At 34.6% G+C, this 17981-nt stretch overlaps 2 protein-coding genes and 1 non-coding gene across 3 annotated transcripts in view; 1 reads left to right on the plus strand and 2 right to left on the minus strand.

The window, feature by feature from the left end:
* Positions 1-17981, minus strand: part of Enah (ENAH actin regulator) — a 123863-nt gene that overhangs the window by 100053 nt on the left and 5829 nt on the right. The window lies entirely within an intron of this gene.
* The window catches only part of LOC144367248 (uncharacterized), a 77564-nt gene that overhangs the window by 24446 nt on the left and 35137 nt on the right, over positions 1-17981 (minus strand). The window lies entirely within an intron of this gene.
* On the plus strand, positions 16396-16502 carry LOC120887771 (U6 spliceosomal RNA). The gene has a single exon (XR_005731097.2). It is a non-coding gene; the product is annotated as a U6 spliceosomal RNA (small nuclear RNA).

Raw genomic sequence — 17981 nt, forward strand, 5'->3', positions numbered from 1 at the left:
CAATTGGAAGGCTCAAATTTAAAAACAGATACACATACACCACTGTGTAGGATTTTTTTTCCTAGCATATCCAAAACATCTATATTACCAAACTATGTATTAAGCATAAAGGAAACATCATTAATTTCAAAAGGTCTATCTTACAAATTATGGTATAACATGATATAATAAAACGAGACCAGAAATCAGTACAATAACTTTTTAAATCCTCAAGTTTGAAAACCAAAAACAAGTGTAGTTAAATAACCATTAGGTGAAAAAGAAAACCCAATGAAAATTAAGAAATGTTTAAAAAATATATGTGTAACAGCCAATGCAGAATTTAAGAAGAAAATAACTTTAAACATCAGTAAACAGGAATGGCAAAAAAGAAAAACAACAACAGAAAAGCCAAGAAATTAAAAGGAAGGAAATAATTAAGAGCAGAAATCAATGAAAATCTAGATCAAAATAACCATTAAGATTAACGAAACCCAAAATTGTTTCTTGCTAAATAGTAATAACCAAGAAAATAAAAAGAAAAAGGAGAGAAAGCAACAGAATTTCCAAAGAAACGGAAACAAATTTCTTCTCCAAAATGAAAATGATGGGCAGGTGGGGTGGGGGGCTAAAACCAGGATGAAAATTTTGGGGGGGCAGAGATGGGGGGTTGGTACCAGGGACTAAACCCAGGTGCAATAACCACTAAGCAACATCCCTAGTCCATTTTGTTTTTTACTTTTGAGATAGGGTCTCACTAAGTTGCTGAGGCTGGCCTCAAACTTAAGATCCTCTTTGTCCCAGCCTTCTGGGTTTCCAGGTACACAGTGCCCAGCTGAAAACCTTTACTAGGTGAGTTACTAAGCCTTAAAGAAACAATTTATTTCTATCTGATAAAAGTTATTTCAGAAAATTAAAAAGAGCAAAGGCTTCCTATCTTATTTGGTCAGCTTGTATAATCTTTTTTTTTTAATTTATATATGACAGCAGAATGCATTACAATTCTTATTACACATATAGAGCACAATTTTTCATATCTATGGTTGTATACAAAGTATATTCACACCAATTCATGTCTTCATACCTCTACTTTGGATAATAATGATCATCACATTCCACCATCATTAATTACCCCATGCCCCCTCCCTTCCCCTCCAACCCTTCTGCCCTTATCTAGAGTTGTCTATTCCTCCCATGCTCCCTTCTCCCTATCCCACTATGAATCAGCCTCCTTGTATCAAAGAAAACATTCGGCATTTGATTTTTGGGGATTGGTTAACTTCACTTAGCATTATCTTCTCTAACTCCATCCATTTACCTGCAAATGACATAATTTTATTCTCTTTTATTGCTGGGTAAAATTCCATTGTGTATATATGCCACTTTTTTTTTTAATCAATTGAAGGGCATCTAGGTTGGTTCCACAGTTTAGCTACTGTGAATTGTGCTGCCATAAACACTGATGTGGCTGTGTCCCTGTAGTATGCTGTTTTTAAGACCTTTGGGTATAAACTGAGGAGAAGGACAGCTGAGTCAAATGGTGGTTCCATTCCCAATTTTCCAAGAAATCTCCATACTGCTCTCCATTTAAGCTGCAAAAATTTGCAGTCTCACCAGCAACATATGAGTGTACCTTTTTCTCCACATCCTCGCCAACACTTTTTGTTGTTTGTTTTCATAATAGCTGCCATTCTGACTGGAGTGAGATGAAATCTTAAGAGTGATTTTGATTTGCATTTCTCTAATTGCTAGTGATGATGAACATGTTTTTCATATATTTGTTGACTGATTGTATATCATCTTCTGAGAAGTGTCTCTTCAGGTCCTTGGCCCATTTATTGATTGGGGTATTTGTTTTTATGGTGCTTAGCTTTTCAGATTCTTTATATACCCTGGAGATTAGTGCTCTATTTGATGTGTGAGGGGTAAAGATTTGTTCCCAAGATGTAGGCTCTCTATTCACTTCACAGATTGTTTCTTTTGCTTGAGAAGAAACTTTTTAGTTTGAGCCCATCCCATTTATTGATTCTTGATTTTAATTCTTGTGCCAAAGGAGTCTTTTTTTTTTTTTTAAGTTGTAGCTGGACACAATACCTTTACTTCATTTATTTATTTTTACGTGGTGCTGAGGATCAAACCCAGGGTCTCCCACGTGCGAGGCCCACACTCTACCACTGAGCCACAACCCCAGCCCCACAGGAGTCTTATTAAGGAAGTTGGGGCCTAATCCCACATGATGGAGATTAGGGCCTACTTTTTCTTCTATTAGACACAGAGTCTTTGGTTTTATTCCTAAGTACTTGATCCATTTTGAGTTGAGTTTTGTGAATGGTGAGAGATAGAGGTTTAATTTCATTTTGTTGCATATGGATTTCCAGTTTCCCCTGAACCATTTGTTGAAGAGGCTATCTTTTCTCCAATGTATATTTTTGGCATCTTTGTCTAATATAAGATAATTGTTGTTTTGTGGGTTAGTCTCTGTGTCCTCTATTCTGTACCATTAGTCTACCCATACCAATACCATTCTGTTTTTGTTACTATTGCTCTGTGGTATAGTTTAAGCTTGTCTAATCTTAAATTTAAACAGATAACAAAACTGTAAAGTGATAGGCTAATTCAACTCACAAAGTAGGTATAAAAAATTCTAAGTAATGGTGGCACACACCTGGAATCCCAGCTACTCAGGAGCCTTTGGCAAAAGCAAGTTCCAGGCTAGCCTCAGCCACTTTGTAAAATTCTGTCTCAAAATAAAAACAAAAAGAGCTAGAGATGAAGCTCTGTGGTAAAAGTGTCCCCAGTTTCAATTCCAAACAAACAAACAAAAAAAAACCTAAATAAAATACTGCTTAATCAAATCCAACATTTTTTAAAATTCTTTATATTGGTGGCTCAAGAAAAAACTCCTATAGTTATCTGAATAGAAACAAGAAAAAATTGGACAAGAGTAGCACCTATTTAATAGCAAATTTTTAAATCTAAGCAAACCCAGAATAGAAGGTAGTTTCCTTAATACAGTAAAGATTAGATACACTAAAAAAACCTACAACAAATATGAAATAATAAAGAAATTTTGGATGAACTCTCCTTAGTTAAAGAAGGATACTTCCAGGCTGTCTAGCACAGGGTCAGACCTTGGCCAACAATGAGAAAAATGAAAAAGTGTAATATTGGGAAGGCAAGAAATGAAGCCGTCACTGATACCATTATTATCATCTATCTATAAGACATCATTACAACCCAGTAGTATTAGAATAGCAAGTCTCTACCCAAATTAACCTACAAATTAAGTGCAATCCCAAATTTCCAATATTAAGGAACTCAATATTTAACTTACAAGGTCTACTAACAGGTAAATCAACTTTTATAGAACAAATCTGCACAGATATTAGGACACAATATGAAGTACAGTCACAACAGTAAGAACAGTGAGGTTTCAGCACAACAGTCACTTAATAAAAGAGAAAGGGGCACTACAAATCAATAATGAAAAAAATGAATTAATTAATTAATAGTTCTTGGACACCTAAAATATGAAGACTCTACCTTGAAATGGTCATTTTCCTTCAATATATAATTATACATTTAGAATTCAATATGGAACTTCTTAAATTAAAATTAAATTTCTAAATTTTTTTTTAAATTACATATTTGGGACTTCTATTATATACAGTTCAAGGTACATATTTAAAAACTCCTGAAAAATGACTCGAAATTATAAAAATATTTATGGTGAAATTATAAAATTATTTTAGTTTAGTCATACATTTATACTCAAAATTAAAATAGCCAAAGTAGGAAAAAAGTATACCTACAAGTATAACCTTGCTCGTCTTTCTGTTCATCTTTAAGTTCAACACTGGTCTCCAATTTCAAAAAGTAAAGGAATTGCTTACTATGCTTATTCTACCAGAGCTTCAAAAAGTACAAAGAGGCATTCATTACAGGCACACTCTGGCTACCAAACAGGGACAAGTCATGTTTATTTTCAAAGACAATACTTAGGGAGTATAAATCAGAAAGACATTGAAAAAGCAAATTAAGAAAAGCATCAGAACTTACCAAATGTAAAGTTTTAAAAATCCAACCATCAGCCAATATGCAAAATTTCAGAACTTTATGAAAACTCTTACAAACTTAAGCTTCATATGGCCATAAATGGTCAAAATAAAAACTGTTGAACATGTAGGGTCATAAAAAACAACGGAAAAATCACAAATGTGTTATGTATAACAAATGTAAATATTACCCAATAGCCTTTCATATATAAGGTTTTGAGGGATCAAACTTATTCTGAATCTTCTTCATCCAACTATAATACAAAACTTTTTCTGAGTGTTCTGGTTTGCTAGAAAATTCTAAAAAACAAAAATTTATATGTATGCTAAAAATAAGTATGTACTATGAGTAAAATAACAATAACACTATCATTTCACTAAATAAACCCAGAAACTTGAGCTATTTTTAAGTGGCACACACAAAATTGGAATTCTTGACAACACTGTGATTTTGGAGCAGAAAAAAAATAAAATACTCTAAGAAGGTATTCCAAGCATAGAGTCCACATTGTTTCACCAATTTTTTTTTTAATTTTTTAGTTTTAGGTGGATACCACACCTTTATTTTTTTATTTTTATGTGGTGCTGAGGATTGAATCCAGTGCCTCATACATGCTAGGTGAGCACTCTACCACTGAGCCACAAACCCAACCCTCTTTTACCATTTTTGGTCAGTGAAATTGTTTCTGTTTTTTCTAATTTTGGAAAATGTCAATGGCTTGTTGGACGAGCATGAGCAAACAGAGATTAAGGGGGAAATATAAGGACTTAATATAAAAAGAGGGTAAACAAAAAGATAGGAAAACATGTAATATATACTATTAAACCAATAGGAACTACAAATTGAGTGACTTATCCATTAGACATATTAATATTTTAAATTGTACAAATGTTAACCTAAAACAAGGTAATATATTTGGCTGGGGTTGTAGCTCGGTGATAAAGCATTTGCCTATGCATAAGGCCCTGGGTTCAATCCCCAACACCAAAAAAAAGAATGTTAATAACAGTCTGTTAATAACAGACCAAATAGTAGAAATCTTCCTTTTATTCAGCTAAATTTCACCAAAAAGCAATGGATATATTTAAATAGGAAAAAAGCGGGATTTCAAAGTATAATTCATTGTTTAAGCCCCAACAGAAAAAAAAAAAAAGATTACAAAATGGCTGGTAGCATATTTTAGTCAACATTAATTAGATATTAAAGTAGGGGCTATGAAGGGTAAAAACATTTTAAACACAACAGGCATGGTGTCAGGCTATAGTGCTGATTTCTCTCACAGGAAAATCTGCACAACAGAAAAACAAAACCATGAACCTAAAGATATCATGTTGCTTCTTAATCTCCAAAATGCAATTTAGGGAATGCCACACTAAAATCTCACAGAAAAAGAAAGAAGTTTAAATAGCATCGCCTATTACTTGAAAACGCACAAAGAATATTACAAAAAAAAAGCATAAAACAGAGGTAATATAAGTGCTACGTCTGAAAAGTTAAGTGGAGAATTATTCTGATCAAATGGAACCCCAAAACAAGCAAGAGTAGCTATATTCATTTCAAACAAAACAGACTTCAATTCAGAAGAGGAAAAACAATGATCATAATCTACTGAGAAAGGAAACACCATCAATAACTTACAACAATTATAAATAAACATGTACCAAACACTGGAACACCCAATTTGTAAAAGCAAACACTACAGGAGAGAGGGAGATACTGGCCCCAATACAATAATATGGGTGACTTCAATAATAATAACAGTTCGCACCAACAAATAGAACTTCCAGACACTCCTCCCAAAGAAACCACAGTGCTAAATTGCATACAGATAAAATGGACTTAATAGACACCTAAGGAATATTTAATTCAACAGCTGCAGAATACACACTATTTTCATCAGTACACAAAACCTTCTCTAAAACAGATCATATATTCAGCTATGAAGCAAATATTAACAAATAACAAAAAAACAGAAATAATTTCTTGCACATTATCAGACCATAACAATGAAAGTAGCAAAAGAAACTGCAGAAAATATATCTAATAAGGGCACATTAAAAAGAGAAGAAAATGGGGCTGGGATGTAGCTCAGTGGTAAAGCATTTGCCTGCCACATGTGAGGTACTGGGTTCGATCCTCAGTACCACATATAAATAAATTAAATAAAGGTATTGTGTCCATCTACAACTAAAAATATTTTTAAAAGAGAGGGGGGGGGCTGGGATGTGGCTCAAGCAGTAGCGCGCTCGCCTGGCATGTGCGCGGCCCGGGTTCAATCCTCAGCACCACGTACAAACAAAGATGTTGTGTCCGCCGAAAACTAAAAAATAAACATTAAAATTCTCTCTCTCTCTTTCTCTCTCTCTTAAAAAAAAAGAGAGAGAGAGAAAAGAAAACATACATGGAACTGAACAATACACGTCTGAATAAGCAGACAGTCACTGCAGAAATCAGGGAGAAGTTTAAAAATTCCTATAGTCAAAGGAAAATGAAAATAACCTATCAGAATCAATTGGACACAATGAATGCAGTTATAGGTTGACAGTTTATAACTTTATAAGTGCCTACATTAGAAGCAGAGAGATTTCAAATAAATTGCCTAAATCAAAACCTTAGGAAAACCAAACCCAAAATCAGTAGAAGGAAATAATAAAGATCAAAGCAGAAATAAATGAAAAACAAGACTAAAAGAACAAAGGATCAATGAAACAAAGAGTTGATTCTTTTAGAGACCCCCCAAAAAGGAATATTACAATAGATACCACTAAAATTCTGAGGAATATTAGGAAATATTCTGAAAATATCATATGATTATATTCATCATTATGGAATACTTTGAAAAGTTATATGTCAATAAACTGGAGAATCTAGAAGCAATGAACAAATTTCCACATACACATGACCTACCCAAAAAGGAATCAATAAGATATTAAAATCCTAAATACATCAATAACAAGCACTGAGAGCGAAGCAATAAAGGTCTCCTAACACAGAAAAGCCCAGGCCTGAATACATCCACTGCTGAATTTCACCAGACTTTTAAAGAACTAATACCAATGCTCCTCAAAATGTTCCATAAAATAAAAAAGAAACACTTCCAAACTCATTCTACAAAGCCAGAATTACCCTGCTACTAAAACCTAATAAGGGCACATCAAAAAGAGAAAAAACAGAAAAACTATAGACTAATTAATGTCCTCCATGAACACAGATTAAGGAAAAAAGTTCAGTAAAATATACACAAATCAAATTCAACATCACACTAAAAAGATCATACCATGAACAACTTAGTTTCATTCCAGAGAGTCAAGGTTGATTCAATATATGTAAATCAATACAAGTAATTCACCACTTAAATAGAATCAAAGATGAAAATCACATGTTTATCTCAGATACAGAAAAAGCCTCTGAAGAATTTCAACACCTTTCAAGATAAAAACCCGAATACATAAAATGGGTATAGAAGGATCACACCTCAACATCATAAAAGATATATACAACAAACTCATAGCCAACATCATACTGAATGTAGAAAAAATTAAAACACATCCTCTAAAATCAGCTACAAGACCAAGGTAACCACTCCCACCACTTTTATTCAATACAGTACTGGAAACTGTAACCAGAGCAATCAGGCAAGAGAAAGAAATAAGACAGAAACAAGCAGGGAAAGAGATAATGTCAAATTATCCCTGTTTACAAATGGTCTGATTCTATACCTAGAAAATCCCCCCATTCACAATAGCCTTAAAAGAAAAGAAAAGAAAAGAAAAGAAAAGAAACAAACTAACTAGGAATAAACCTTCCCATGGAGGTGAAAGACTTCTATAACAAAAATCATAATATACTGAACAAGGAAATTAAAGATAACACTAGAAGAGGAAAAGACATCCTGTGTTAATGGACATGGAAATTATTATTAAATGGTCTTACTACCAAAGTAGTAGGAGTAAGACGGTGGATACAATCAAAGTACATTATAGGCATATATGAAAATATCAAAGCAATCTACAGATTCAATACAATCCCCACAAAAATACCAATGACATTCTTCACAGATCTAGAAAAAACAATCTTAGAATTCATATGAAAAAACAAAAGACCCCAAATAACCAAATCAATCCAAGGTGGCAGGGCAGGGAGGAATCCTGAAGGCATCATAGTACCCCATTTCAAAATACAATGTAAAATCCAATAGCGGTGTTAAAAATAAACACATACACCAATGGAAGAGAACAGAATACTCAGGAATAAACACAACTACAGTCATCTGATTCTCAACAAAGGAGTCAAAAACATATGTTAAAGACAGCCTCTTCGGGCTGGGGATGTGGCTCAAGCAGTAGCATGCTCGCCTGGTATGCCTGCGGCCCGGGTTGGATCCTCAGCACCACATACAAAAAAGATGTTGTGTCTGCCGAAAACTAAAAAATAAATATTAAAATTCTCATTCTCCTCTCTCTCTCTTTCTTTCTCTTTAAAAAAAAAAAAAAGGGCTGGGGATGTGGCTCAAGCGGTAGCGCGCTCGCGCGCTCGCCTGGCATGCGTGCGGCCCGGGTTCGATCCTCAGCACCACATACCAACAAAGATGTTGTGTCCGCCGAGAACTAAGAAATAAATATTAAAAAAAAAATTCTCTCTCCCTCTCTCTCTCTCTCCTCTCTCACTCTCTCTAAAAAAAAAAAAATAAATAAATAAATAAATAAATAAAAAAAAAAAGACAGCCTCTTCAACAAAGTGTGCTTGGAAAACTGGGTATTCCCATGTAGAAGACTTAAACTAGATTCCTACCTCTCAACATATACAAGAATCAACTTAAAATCAAAGACTTTAATGTAAAAAAGGCCTTTTTTTTCCCCTCATTATTTTCTATTAGAGTAAGCTAATGAAACTACTAAGGGAAAACACAGATGAAACACCTCAAGATACTGGTACAGGCAACTGTTTCCTAAATGGGATTCCAACAGCTCAGAAAACAGCAGCAAGAATTTACAAAAGGGGGAAAAGGTGTGATAGTGCACACTTATAATCCTAGCTACTCAGGAGGCTGAGACAGAAAGATTATAAATTCCAGGTCAGACTGGGCAATTAAGTGAGGCCCTGTCTCAAAGTAAATTTAAAAAAAAAAGGGGGGGGGGCCGGGGGTGCAGCTCAGCAGCATAGATGAAGCCCTGAATTCAATCCCTAGTATTGTTTAAAAATAAAGTGAGAGAGACTACCTCAGATTAAGAAGCTTCTACCCAGCAAAGGAAACAATAGAGTGAAGAGACAGCCTACAGAATGCAGAGAATCTCTGCCAGCTATTCATCTGACAAAAGATTAATATCCAAAATATATAAAGAAAATTTAACACCAAAAGAACAAGCATTTTAATCAAATAAATGAGCAAATGAATTAAACACTTCTTTAAAAAACAAATAATGGAGGCTATGGCTGCGGCTCAGTGACAGAGCACTTGCCTAGCACATGTGAGACACTGGGTTCAATCCTCAACACCTCAATCAATCAATCTATCAATCAATAAATTAAAGATTTTTTAAAAAGAAGAAATAATAGCAAATAAGTTTATTTTAAAAATGCCCAAATCAAGGAAATACAAATCAAAACAACGCTGAGATTCACTCTCACTCCAGTCAGAACAGTTATTATCAAGAAAACAAAAAATAGCAAAAGCGGGGCTGGGGATATAGCTCAGTTGGTAGAGTGCTTGCCTTGAATACACAAGGCCCTGGGTTTGATCCTCAGTGCCACAAAAATAAAAATAATAACAACAACAATGCTGGAGAGGATGCAGGGAAAAAGGGATCCTTTTACACTGTTGGTGAGAATGTAAACTAGTATAGCTACTATTGAATCAGTATGATGATTTCTCAAAAAACTAAAATTACAACTACGATATGATCCAGCTATACCACCTTCTGGGTATATACACCTACAGGAATCAAAGTCCATGTACAATAGAGACACATGCACATCCATGTTTATCCTGGCACTGTTCACAATAGCCAAGTTACGGAATCAGCCTACATGGCATCTACACAATGGAGTATTATTCAGTGATAAATAATGCAATCATGCCTTCACAGGAAAAAAAATTAATGGAGATCATCATGTTAAGCAAAATAAGTCAAACTCAGAAAAGACAAGTTTAGCATATTTTCTATCATATATGGAAAAGGGGTAGGGGGCATGAAAGGAGAAAATGGCTATTAGGAAAGGGGAAAGAACAGAGTTAAGAGTGGATGAGATCAAAGCATATTATATGCATGTAGAACAATGCCCAAAAAACCCTCATTTTGTTCAATTAATAGGGGATAATAATTATAATTTTAAAAAATAACTAAAACTTACTTCTTTTTATTTTTTTTAAATGCTCCTTTTAGATAGATTATTCATAATCACCAAAAAAGAACTTTCTCACAAAAACCTAGAAAACAAATCTAGCCAGGCATGGCAATGCATCCTATAATCCCAGCAACTCAGAAGGCTGAAGCAATTATCACAAATTCAAGTCCAGCTTCAGCAATTTAGTGAGACCCTGCCTCAAAAATTTTAAACAAAGGACCAGGGATGAAGCTCACTTGGTAAAGCACCTCTGGGTTCAATCCCCAGTACCCCAAACAAACAAACAAAAAAAAAAAAACTAAAATTAATCCACTAAAATTGCCATATTTTAATAAATCAGTTGATAAGCACTGATAGTCTAGTTAGTTATTATGTAGTTTATTCAAAAATCACAAAACTAGCACTTTTCACACTAATCCAATAAAATAAGCAAACACTAGGGTCCTGAGTAATGCAGCTGAGCACCATGCACACAGACCTAAGAGGTCTCCTTCACAACAGCTCACCTGTTCCTTGGCAGAATGGAACAGTGTTTCTTATAAGTTGGACACTATACATAATAATTTTAAAAGGTAGAGACCACAAACAATGAAAATGTAAAAGGGAGACTTCAGCAGACTATAGACAGCAGCACAATTTTAGAAGCTGAAAAACAGACAGATTAATGGTAACTGATTTGGTAGGCTAGAGAAACAAAAGCTGTCTAGCAGAGTTATAGAGTGTGGGTACAAAGAGAAACACCTAGGAAAACTCAAGAATCAGTAATGGGGGCTAAAAAGAACTAGTTGAATTCACTATATAAGAAAGGAGTCATTAATCAAACTCCCAGATACCCTAACCCAAGCAATCTAACCAGACCCTGAGTCTTACACTTTGGAGAGTATGAATTAAAGGCACTGTAAATAAAGTCATCTTGTAAGATGAGAATTGAGTGAAAGTTTAAGCCACTGTATGGTAACTATCAGTTATTCACCACCCTAACTCATCCACAAGAAGCCTGGTAGTAGTCAGGTTTATTTTCTCAGGAGGAAAACCCCTCAAACAGAAAAAACAGCTGGCCTTTTTTATTTTTTTTTAAAAAAAAAAAAGGACCTGAGGGTCTCTCAAAGCCAGAATCACAAGGAAAAACTATTCAAAAAGGAATATCATTCTATAAGTCCTGCTGATTAAAACAGACCTTGTAATTCATTTTTAAAGGAAAATAAAGGATTAGGGGTATAGACTACCTGCTTAGCATGCAGCAAGGTACTGGGTTCAATCCCTCAACCCCCAAAAAATCTTAAATCTGTGTAGACAGACAAGGAACACCCAACATTTGAGGGAAAAAAGGTAGGAACTAGAAGAAAGGTGTGGGGGATGAGACATGGACACAGATAATGCAGGGAACAGAAAAACTTTCAGAATATACATAATTAATATCCTCAAAGGAAAAGACATGCATCTGTTAAAGGACATTTTTAAAAGCTTTTAAATTAAAAAAAAAAAGACAGTAAAACTTTTAAGACTGATAAAGGAGTCAGAAAATAAGAAACAAATACAGGACAAAATGAAAAAGATTAAAAAAAAAAAGAGTCCATTACCAAATAAATAACAACTTTCGAAGCATTGAAGGGCATATGTTTCCAGTTTAAAGGGGTCCTTCAAGTAGGCTGGAAACATAGCTCAGTTGGTAGAGTACTTGCCTCGAATGCATAATGCCCTGGATTAAACCCTCAGCACCACCAAAAAAAAGGGGGGGAGGGGTCCATCAAGAGACCAATATAATGAATTTTTTACAAAGACATAACTATAAAGTTCCAGATCCCCAAAATAGAGAAAATCCTAAAGGTTCAAGAAAGAAAGAAAAGAGAGAGAGAGAAGAGAGAAGAGAGAAGAGAGAAGAGAGAAGAGAGAAGAGAGAAGAGAAGAGAAGAGAAGAGAAGAGAAGAGAAGAGAAAAAGAATGAAAGAAAGGAAAGAAAGAAAGAAAAAACAGGCTTTTTACAAGGGATTAAAAATCAAACTAGGGCTGGGGTTGTGGCTCAGCAGTAGTGCGCTTGCCTACAATGCATAAGGCACTAGGTTTGATTCTCAGCACCACATACAAATAAATAAAAATAAAGTTCCATCACCAAATAAAAAATATTTTTTAAAAAATCAGATTATATCCGATTTGTTGCAGAAATTCTGGTAGAAGACATTAATTAGTATAATGCCTTGAAAATTCTAGGGGAAAATAACTTCCAAATCTTGACTTCTGAACATAGTCAATTACCTACCCAGAGTATGCTCTAATAAAGATACTCTTAAATATTCTGGCTGTAATCCCAGTGACTCAGGAGGCTGGGGCAGGAGGATTAGGAGTTCAAAGCCAGTCTCAGCAACTTTAGCAAGATCTTGTCTCTAAATAAAATATAAAAAAGGGCTGGGGATGTGGCTCAGTGGTTGAATGCCCCTGGGTTCAATCAGAAGGGAGGGAAAGGAAAGGAGAGATGAGCGGAGGTGACCAGAGGAAAGGGGAGGAAAGGGGAGGGGAAGAGAAGGGAGGAAAGGGGAAGAGTGGGGAGGGGAAAAGAAGGGAGGAGAGGAGAAGAGTGGGAAGGGGAAGAGAAGGGGAGGGGAGGGGAGAGGAGAAGAGAAGGGGAGGAAAGGGGAGGGGAGAAGGAAAGAAAGGAAGCAATCAGCCCCACTCAAACCGAAGGTTATTAGTATTAAAGAAAAATAAAAGCTAAAAATAAAACTGAAAGATTAGCTGATGTGTGTGACTAAACTGAAAGGAGTGTTAACCTTCAGTATCAGAGTTTAAAACTGAATAGTTTATGAATGAATGAAATCAAATGACCACAAAGATTCATTAAATTTAGACACAACAAAAACATTCTCCAAATGTAATCATATTATATAGGATGGCTCAGATATGAATTTTGTATGATCATAATAATGAAAGCCTTGGGGCTGGGGATGTGGCTCAAGCAGTAGCGCGCTCGCCTGGCATGCATGCGGCCCGGTTCGATCCTCAGCACCACATACAAACAAAGATGTTGTGTCCGCCGAAAACTAAAAAATAAATATTAAAAAATTCTCTCTCTCTCTCTCCCCCCCCCTTTAAAAAAAATAATAATAATAATGAAAGCCTTAGCCAAAACTTGTTATATAACCATATCTAGAAGATGAAAAGAAAAGTATGCCTCATGGAGTGGGGGCAATGTCAAAAAACCAAATTGTTATTGTCCATCATGGGACATTCAAAAGAGATCTAAAATTAAAACAAGTTAAAAGATGTTAGTTTTCACATCTTATCTGTAAATACTACAGAAGGACAAGTAAAAGCTGGCAATGGCTCCTCTAGAAAGTAGAATTCTAGAAGAGAAAAGAATAACTCAAAGAACCATTTTTTTTTTAAAGTAAACCTTGTAGAACTATTTCACTTTATATAACGTACATGTATCTACCCTAATAAAAATTTAAAATCATGCTCTTAATTTTTAAAAATCATTCTTTAGAATATTTTACTAGAAAACATTCACAGTTCACAAAATAGAAGATTGTGATCAATAAAAAAAACATACTGCATAAAAAATAAAGTGTACACACTAAGAGTAATTTGCTCTGGAGTAGCAGCATTATCATTTTCATTTTCTTAGGTAATTTTCATTTTGTAATTTTAAGAAGAAACAGAAGGCTAATAGATCTTAAAGACCAAAGAATTAAAATATTGATTCTGGTCTCAATAAGTCATTCAGGACCCACTGTAAAGTCATAATTAATTTGCAAGCTCTATAATTACTATAAAAACATTGGGTATACAAGAAACAAAACAATACTAAGATTCCCAGATCAGAAGATATTCTGTTTTTCAAGTATACTTATATTTTTAAAATATTATGTCAATACTCAAAAAGTTTCAGATTTTGTAGCACTGAAGATTTGGATTATGTGCCTATAGTCCCAGCCAGTCAGGACGCTGAAGCAGGGTTGCTTGGGCCCAGGAGTTTGATGGCAGACTGGGCAACAAACAAAGCAAGCCCCACCCTGAAATAAAAAAGATTCACATTAGGGATGATCAACCAACCAGTAAAGTATATGCAAATATTCCAAAATCTGAAAACCTCCAAATCTGACATACCTCTGGTCCCATACATTTTCAATAAGAAATACCCAACCTGTACCAAGAATACTTGGCTCAGACAACTGATTGCTTCTTCAAAACTAGGTGGAGAGATCATTTTCTAAACTTAAAAATAACCAAAAAAATTTAAAAAAGGAAACAGCTTAATACTTCTCTACATTCAAAAAAGAACTAAAATTAAAAAGAAAAAAGTATTAGGTAAAGGGAAATATTTATTCTAATGGTGACAATGTAAAAAATAACACTAAAACTGGACCTAGCACAACCACTTGTAACTACAAAAGTTGTATTTGGTCCACATACAAATGCTCAAGAAAAAAAAAAAAACAAATACTGGAATGTTTATTACATTACAATATTCAAAAATTGCAACTAACTCAAGTGTTTACTCATCAAATTTAGAATTCATACAATGGAATAAAATCAACAATTTGGATGGAATGCCACAAACTTGATGTTAACTCAAAGAAGCAGATCCAGAATATATACATAGTGTTCCATTCATATAAGTACAAAAACAGGCAAAACTAACCCAAACTACTGCAATTCAGAAGGGGTTATTTTAGTGAGACTATGAATGGAAGAAGAGGGCATGAGGGGGAACTGCTTCTGAATGTTTCATCTGAGGTGCTAGTTACATGGGTATATTGAGATTTCAAGCTTTTTTAAAAAAGAGTGGTCAATAAGCACATTAAAAAAAATGTTCAACATCATTAGTCATTAGAGAAATGAAAATCAAAAACCACAGTGAGGGGACTGGATAGAGTGCTTAGCATGTATGAGACCTTTGTTTTCCTGTGTAGCACACGCACGTGTGAGCACACACAAAATTTTTAAACAAAACACAATGAGATACTATTTCACACTCAGGAGGCTGACCATAACAAGACACACACACACACACACACACACACACAACAACAACACACACAGTAACAAAGCACTGGTGAAGATGTAGAGAAATTGAAACTTCATAAATTGCTGGTGGGAATGTAAAATGGCATAGGCAAAGGGGAAACCAGTTGGCTGGTCCTCAATCAATTAAAAATTACTCTGCAAACTAACAATTCCAAGTTTAATGTCCAAAGAAACTGAAAACAGGTTCTCAAACACTCATATATAAATTTTGAAAGCCGCTCAATTCACAATACTCAAATAGTGAAAACAACCCAAAATGTCCATCAAAAGACGAATGAATGATCAACATGTAAGACATCTCATTATGGATATTACTGAGCCATAAAAATGAATGAGGTGGGCTGGGGTAGTGGCTCAGTGGTAGAGCACTTGCCCTGGGTTCGACCCTCAACACCACATAAAAATAAATATAAAGATATTATGTCCCTCTACAGCTAAAAAATATTGAAAAAAAAAATGAGGACTGGGGTTGAGACTCAGCAGCAGAGCGCTTGCCTAGCATGTGTGAGACCCTGGGTTCGATCCTCAGCACCACATTAAAAAAAAAAATTAAACAAAGGTATTGGGTCCAACTACAACTAAAAAATAAAATTTAAAAAAAAATGAATGAGGTACTTAGGCTTGCTATGAAAAGGATAAATCTTGAAAATCTCAAACACAAGTCACAAATTGTACAATTTCATTTATATGAAATGTCCAGAACACACAAAAACTATAGAAACAGAAAGTAAATTAGTGGTTGTCAGGTACTGATGGCAAAGAAGGAGTAAAAAGTTGCCTATTTGAACTGGGGAAGTGAAACCCTGGATTTGATCCCAGCCCTGAAGGAAAAAAAAGGAGAAAAGAAAGCAAGCTGATTTTTTAATGGGTAAGGATTCCATTGAGGGTGATGAAAAAGTTCAGATACTACTACACAACACTGTGAAAACATTTAGTAACACTTTATTGTAGACTTTTAAAATTATTACCATGGTAAATTTTCTGTTATCTGTGCTTGATTTGGCATTACATATACTATAATTGGAACGATATAGAACAGATTAACATGGCCCCTGCACAAGGATGACATGTAAAGTCACGAAGCTTTCCACATTTTTAATGGGAAAGACAGTAGAATGAATTGGACATAACTTTCCTATGTTCATATGAGTACACAACTAGTGTAATTCCACATCATGTACAACCACAAGAATGGAAGTTATACTCCATGTATGTATGATATGTCAAAATACATTCTACTCTCATGTATAACTAAAAAGAACAAATTTTTTTAAAAAACCTTTTTTTCTGTTATCTATACTTTACCAAAATTCAAAACTAAAAAGAAAATGCCTAATGCTGGCCAGAATATATGCCTTTTCCATATATCACTAATTTCAACATAAACTGAAATTAATCCATTTTGCCAAATATTTAGGCAATAAATATTAAACAATTCATATCTTTGCTCACAATAAAACACAAAAAATTTTAGATACAAAGCTCATTAAAATATTTAACAGTGGGTTAGTGGTAGATTTCAGTAGTGGTGCATACATACTCAATACCCAACATCAAAATAATTAATTAAGGGGCTGGGATTGTGGCTCAGTGGTAGAGTGCTCACTTAGCATGCAAGAGGCACTGGGTTTGATCCTCAGCACCACATAAAAATAAAATATTGTGTCCACCTAAAACTAAAAAATATACATATATATTTAAAAAAATAATTAGAGGCTGGGATTGTGGCTCAGGGGTAGAGCCCTCGCCTAGCCTGGGTTCGATTCTCAGCACCACATATAAATAATTAAATAAATTTTTTAAAATTTAATTAAAATAAAGTAGTTATAACAGAAAAAAGAAACATAAAAGCAAAACTATCAGGAATGAGTAAGTAAATCACAATTCATTAATAAAATTAATAATGCCAACACTAAAAATGTCAAACTTCAGAAGGCAAACACTCGGAAATGTTTACATTAAGAAGCAGGCATGGGGCCTGGGGTTGTAGCTCACTGGTAGAACACTTGCCTAGCATGTGTGAGGCACTGGGTTCAATTCTCAGCATCACGTAAAAATAAATAAAACAAAGGTATTGTGTCCACTTATAATTTAAAAAATTATTTTTTAAAAAAGAAGTATGTAAAAAGCAAATTACAAATTCTATAAACACAAGTCAAACTATGCATCCAAAAAAACTCAAAGTATACTTAATATGGTTCTGGTATGGACACTAATTTTCTTTCCACTTTGTGTTCCTTGAAAAAAAACAAACTCATTTTTATCTCAAGGCCTAAAGAACTGCTAACATCGTACATCTGGAGTTCTCTTCCCCCCTGCTCTCCACATGAATGCCCCTCATCTTTTGGATTAACTCAAACATCACTTTCTTAGAAAAGCCTTCCCTAATCACCCCAACCAAGTCAGGCCCTGCCCCCATTGCCCACCTTATCCCACTACACATTTATCTTCTAAACACTTAAAACAACTTTTAAAAATCTTTTCCCCTTTCCCCTTTAAGACAATATCTGTCTCTCTCTCTCTCTCTCTCTCTCTCTCTCTCTCTCTCACACACACACACACACACACACACACAC

This window comes from Ictidomys tridecemlineatus, chromosome 10 (assembly GCF_052094955.1).
Source record: "Ictidomys tridecemlineatus isolate mIctTri1 chromosome 10, mIctTri1.hap1, whole genome shotgun sequence".
Taxonomy (NCBI): domain Eukaryota; kingdom Metazoa; phylum Chordata; class Mammalia; order Rodentia; family Sciuridae; genus Ictidomys; species Ictidomys tridecemlineatus.